Here is a 6,805-nt window from a genome sequence, read left to right as displayed (position 1 = left end):
AAAGAGAGAAAGAGTAAAACGTAGTAAAGTAGACAGCAGATGGTGAGGATTATTTAGGACTAAAATACTCTGCGATCCTCTAAGGGAGGCCAGAGACATAAACCGCAACAAGACCCCATCTGCTAGAAATACCCATAAAAGCACGACCAAGCACCTCAGCTCACAGACAGCCAGCTTGCAGTGACACCATCCATCCAGAAGATATGTTATCCTGCATGCTGACTCATTACAACCGTATATTAGATTTCCCCAACAGTAAAACAGTAGATAATGTTTTAATGTGATGTTGAGAAACAGCTTTGCTCCTTCCTAGGGGGAAGCCTTAGGACAGGGAAGGGGGGGTGGGAGAGAGGAAGGGGGGAACCCCCAATAGTGTCATAATGACTGCCCATGTCATCAGCAATATTGTCCCGACACACATATTCACTACTATTCACATATACAATTATGGTCCAAATGCACATACCAATAATTACTTTTCACACACACACACACACACACACACACACACACACACCAGCACAAACACACACACACACCAGTACAAACACATAACATTCAGAATTGCCCAATCTAAATGCCAAGGACCATTGGACAAAAATCCATCAAGTTTATCACCTGAAGAGCACACAACACAGCAATGTAACACGCTCCTAATCAAACAACACACTGACTGAAAATGTCCCTCCAGAGAATCCCATTTCAATCAGCGCCAGTGACAACAATGTAGTCACATCTGGCCATTGTTGCACTATTGTCAGCTTGACACGCATTTCCTCTTTGCACATCTCCCAATCAATCCGTGCAAGATCAATGACCATCACTGTTCTGTCTCAGAAGAGATGAGATGTGTTTACCTGATCCTGTGTGAAGATCAAATCTTGTACCTACAAGAAGAAAAGACACAAGACAAAAATGATGAGTTGTTACAGTTGTGTTTTGTCATGAACAATGATATATGTATTTTAGAGCTGATACCATTGACAAGCAATTATGCATAAATCGGTACATCTCCAGGAACCTTTAGGAACATTATTGGTTTTCGGCAGGTTCCTCTTAATGGTCACATTAAGTGTGGAAACCACACTAAATGTCATGTTCCATGGTCATTTTCTATTGAACTCAGAAGTTACTCAAGGCTTACATTTTAAATCCCTGGAAAAAGGCAGAGACTAATTGATAGCACACTGGCTGGTTTCTATGCTGTTGACCATGGGGTTGTCAGGGTTCACGTATTGATTTATTCTCCGTACTGTGTGACATGGGACACTTCATTAAAAAACGTCCTGGTACAGTACATAATGTAATTACAGTGCATAGATCTGCCGCCCTGTAGCCAGCCTCTTCCACACCCTACACCCACACACACAGCCTGAATACACACACATGTAGGCACACACACCAAATCAGATACACACAAACACACACAGAGAGAACTCAAACACACACAAACGACCATCACCTCACCCATCCTCCGGATCAGATTGCAAACTGGGGTAGGAGCCTTGCATCATCAGTCCTGTGAGCAAGCCCAGTTTTGGTGGCATTGTCACATGCCAAACCAATCTGATAACACCGTGCCACCATTGACTGTTGTTCCACAAGCTGCCAATACAATGCGCATCCTTATCGTCATGACAATTGGCTGCAATTGACCACATTGGAGTCAGTCGGACCACCAAAGGAAAACAGAGCCTCTGAATCTAGTGATCCAGACAAATTACAGTCTGACAAATAATTATGTCATAATGCAGGAGCCTATAACTCCTGAAGGGGTTTAGCTAATACAGTACATACCCTCCTAACACTGGTACTTATTTCACCGAGTGCTTAATAGCAAATATTTTGTACATGAATTTGCATCTTCATCTTGGTAAATGATTAATCACAGAGTTCGAGGGAATTAACAGATGAATCTTTCATAGGACAGCCAGGAGAGAGAAACCAAACCAGTTAAATCCAGATCTGAAGCCAGTGTAGAGCAGCTCACAAAACTCATATTTTCCCCTGATCCCATATCCCTAAAAATAAGCATATTCAGTGGTGAGGTAGATACTTTAAAGTACTTAAAGCCTTCCTACCCGTCTGGGTGTATATAAACCTCAACATCCTGCTTTAACAGATGAATGAAACAGCTGTCCAATAACAAGGTGTCGTATTCTACGTCAGAACCGTTCCAACTGGATTGGGATGGTAACATTTGGTAACTTTGAGTGACGTTTGAGCACAGGAAGACACCTGGCCCTCAAAGGGATGGGGCTTATTAGGGATCCTTCTTGTGTATCCCTCCACACATGCCTTGATCAGGTAGACCCTCTGACAGTATCCTAGATGAAGATCAGAACCTCTTAGCTGCTGCCGCAGAACACAGGACATCTTCCCTGTGAGACCTCCTCGATCAGGAGGGGAACTTGGTACCGACGAGACCTGCAGTCATGTATCCACCAGATCAGTCACTGACTCACTGATCCACCAGAGATCCATGGCATCTGACTGCTCTGAATGGACAGAACCAGATCCCTCCACTCCATCCCAGTCCGGAGTGAGAGCTGGAAAGATTGTCTCCTTACAGCAGTCAATCTCATTAAGATTCCTAAACACATTAGCTGTGCCTATTTCATCCTTCGCCAACTTTGATAGTATTCTTCATGGTGCACGGTCGGATTACATATAAATGTAAATAAATGTCCTACATTGACCATTTCACCAAACCATACTCCTGCACATGAAACTCCAATATGCTATTACAGGCCAAAATACGAACTGAGATACCATTTGTGTCAACACGACCAAACCCAGTTGGAGGACTGGGTTGTGATCAGGGTACATTCAGTAAAATATTTCTTCAAGTAATAGCCACACTTGAAATTCCCCATTCCACTTTCATGGAAATTTCAATTAACTCTACATAGGCATTCCACATAAAAACAAGATGGAATGGGGAAAAACTCAATAATGGACCATGGTTTCTGCCTGAGCTGATGTGGATCACTGGCTGGTGCTCCTGCATGGATAGCATTTAGCCGCTGTGGAGGTGGATGATAATAGAACCTGCTGCTGCTGGAACGCTAAAGTGCTCTCATTCCAGAGACGGGGAGGCAATCATTTCATCAGCTGTCAAGTAGAGCCTGAGAGCCCGGGCTGTCTGGGTAAGTGGGGATGCACAAAGGCTGCAATAGAAAGAATAAAAGCATGATTTATTTTTTCTTCTAAAGATCAACTCTGAAATAGGCAAAAAATAAGTGCGATAAAAACATTGTATCATCCCAAATCTGTGTCTTAGAAAGAGGCAATTGCATCAGCCATGCATTTGAGAGAGGTTGTGAGGATTTGACTATTGGCATTGCACAAAAGTCATGTTTTGGTCAAGCCAATTAAAGTAAATGTTTAAAATCGGGATTTGAATTCAACAGGTGCATTCTTGCAAATTGTGTCCACATCCTTTGAAATCTAAGTGTAACCTTTGAGGCGTTTACAGTGGTGTGAATTCTGCAAGCGTAACCCAGTCAGGCAGTTACAAGAACAAGATCTCGACAAAGGCCTGGACCTTCAAGAAAAAAGTGTTACCATGGAGACGACAGAACACCAACTGTAACCTCTCGTCACAGACAATGTACAAAAAAATACAGGAATGAAGAACACTAACTTAGTGACAGCACTACTTGTAATCTTTTTCAGCTGAGTTGTTTTTTCCCCCCACAACTGTCTTGGTGTTTATCAACATGGTAATGAGTAATAGTGTGTGTGTGCGTGTGTGTGTGTGCGCGTGTGTGTGTGTGTGTGTCAGACTAGCTTGTTGTTCATTCACAAGGACCCTTTGGGATTTTAACACAAAGTGTTCAGATTGACGGGAATTACAGCCAAGCAACTATTTGAAACTTCTGAAAGATTTCTCTTTCTTTCCTTCTGTCTCTCTTTCTCTTTTTACATATAGTGACACAAACTTCAGTGAAATACATTCTCTATGTTACTTCTGGATCAAACAAACTGATCCAGTAGTTTGTTCTAGCGTTCCACACAGCAGCTCCCAACAAGAAAAGCTACTGTCTGTAATTCAGCAGATAACAATGTTGATATGTCCAGTACATTGTGTTTATGTGAATTCAGTACAGAGAACACTTAAAAAAAGAGAGAACACAAAAATAAAATCACTCAAGGCCTATTTAGTTTGCCTGAGTTGTCAGGAGCTATTTCCAGAGTGGAAACACAGTTTAAAGAACCGCGTGTTCACACCTGATTTCATGACCCTAGGTGTTAACACCTGACTCTTCTCTTCCAGGCATCAATTAACACGTTTTGTTTACTGTTTATAGTGTATGTTTGGGTGTGTGTCTGCACTCAAGCATGCATACGTATGTGTGCATGGGTGGGTTACAGTGGACCAGTGTGAAAGCACTGTCAGTAAAAAAGCAAGTTAGATGAAAATAATAAAATAATACTTTTTATTCCAAATGTATTGTAGTAAAACACAGGTAATTATGAGTAAATATCTGGGACGGAGTATCAAAACATGTTTTCTTTCATGAAGAATTATTTGTTTGTTTCGTGTTTCAGTTATACTCTCTCTTGGGCCCTAACCTAGATTGCTGCACAAAGACTATTAATCATTGATGATCAGACCTTTTAATATTGTTCATATATAATTAATTTGTCACGTAAACTAATGCATACATGTTTATCAAACAAATGCTGTGCTGTTATCTTCTGTGTTGACAAAGAGTCAAACCTACAAAACAGTCCACCCAAAACTACTGTATTGATAATTTCCTAAATTGCTATTTTGCTCTGATCTTTTTTGATAATCATCTACTACTGAAATACTCATTATAGTATTAATTCAGACAATACCTTTATGCAAATATGGACAAATCCGTTTTGAAGAAGAAACAGATAGTTGATGAAACAGAAATTCTCAGAATGGCCTGATTATCAACGAAAATGAAGTCCACCAGGTCAATGAACACTTCAAAGTACTGGAGCAGCCACTGTGCAGACTGGACTGGACTGATTATGTTGACCGCAATCAGGTTTCCATTAATTGAAGGGCTGAAGATGAAGCAAATGAGCGATCCCTGGGCATGGCACCACGCAGGAGGCAGGAGATGAGCCCTGGAGTCACTCAGGAATCATCCCTCTCTAGGGATGACTACTTGTGGGTGCATCCAAAATGGGTTGGAATGGCGTTGACCCCAGACACCGAGGATCTATAGTTTGTGTGTGCGTGTGTTTGTGTGTGTGTGTGTCGGGTATGGGGGGGGGGGGGGATTCTGCAGATGATTAGGATTTAAGGAAGAAAGGTCGAGTAATCAGCTCTGAGCCCCTTTTCACACAGAGCAGCCTCCCTCCAGGGTTAACGCCCAGCCTCCCTCCAACAGTCTGTCGAGCCCCTGTCTCCAGATACGCACTCATCACTCTGCTACGCATCTGTTCCACGTGAGGCCTACATGCTGGATGTGGAGAGCCAGTGGTCTAGTCTCAGTTGCACCAAACCTGCAAGGTGTTCGGAGATGGATCCCACCAATATCCTCACAAATCACTCCCATAACTTTGAAGAAATGTGTTTAGCGATTCTGCAGTCGCTGCATGTGAGATAGTGGTTTACACATGAGAATTTAGAGAGGGCTGTAACATTTTAATCTATTCTCACAACCACACACACACAAACACACTCCGGAGTGGTCACAGGAGACCTCTGTGCATGGATTGAAGAAACCACCTCTAAGCTATTAGACCTTTAAATTGGTCCCAGTGAAATAGGCCTTATCTGGCTGCAAGTCAACCTTAGATGTAGCCCTATGTACAGCAGAATTAGTCACTGTCAGAAAGATCAATATCTCCACAGTGGCCTAGGGACCAGCATTCTACACAGAGACCCCATGTAGAATTATTAAGGTTAGCATACAGTAATTATTTCAGCTATTACCACTTACACCCCCACCATAAAGGCATATTCCAGCATTTTCTGTTTTCAATCAAAGGAAGAAGTATTTCTTGGTAACTTAGCATTTTAGCTTTAATGAGACAGTCACAAACCATTCACATCTGTCTGGGACTGCTACAATGGCCAACATGAACCGAACAGTCACAGAGACTTAACGGCCATCGAGGGATGGGTCTTTAAGAGAGTGAGATCTACAGGTTGTTGTTTGACTCGGCCTAACAGATGACGCGGCATCAACAGCCATCAAACTGGTGCTGAAACCCGCCGATGGAGAGCCTGGCACCCTGGGGCCTGGCCACCGCGGCGAGGCTGGGGCCGCTAGAACAGAGCGTCTCTGTTCCGCCTGCCATCCAGGCAGGAAACATGACGTATTCACATGATAATGAGCCAACGGGACAATCACAAACCCCACCGTGTCTGGCACCGAACGCCAGGCTCAATGCCCTATCACCAAGGAAACCAGTTCGAAACGGTCGCCTGGCAGAGGCAGGCAGGCCATTTAGGACCCCATAGAGCTGTGAGCAGGCTTTTCACGACCCCTGTGAGAGGCTGAGAGGGAGAAAAAAATGCATACACACAGTTCTCCTCTCCGGAGCTGCCAGCTCGCCGCCACTGTGAAGAGAGTTTAGGCGAAAACTGGATTGAATATAAATGTTGACTGTGTTTTTGGTTGTATTTTTGGTTACGCATCTGAGTCAAGGTTCAGGTGATTTTTTTCTGCAACGTCACTGTCCTTGCTTTCTTTATACACACGCCCCACCTGGGCTGGGGAGATGCATCCATGCAAATCAACTGTAAAATACTGAGATGTTTTTCTGTGGCTGCTCCCCGGGTTAGAGAACCTTCTTCCCCTCCCAAAAGTCG

Source organism: Hypomesus transpacificus, chromosome 15 (assembly GCF_021917145.1).
Source record: "Hypomesus transpacificus isolate Combined female chromosome 15, fHypTra1, whole genome shotgun sequence".
In the NCBI taxonomy this organism is placed as follows: Eukaryota; Metazoa; Chordata; class Actinopteri; order Osmeriformes; family Osmeridae; genus Hypomesus; species Hypomesus transpacificus.
The sequence above is the reverse complement of the archived record's forward strand: the minus strand, read 5'-3'. Positions refer to the sequence as shown.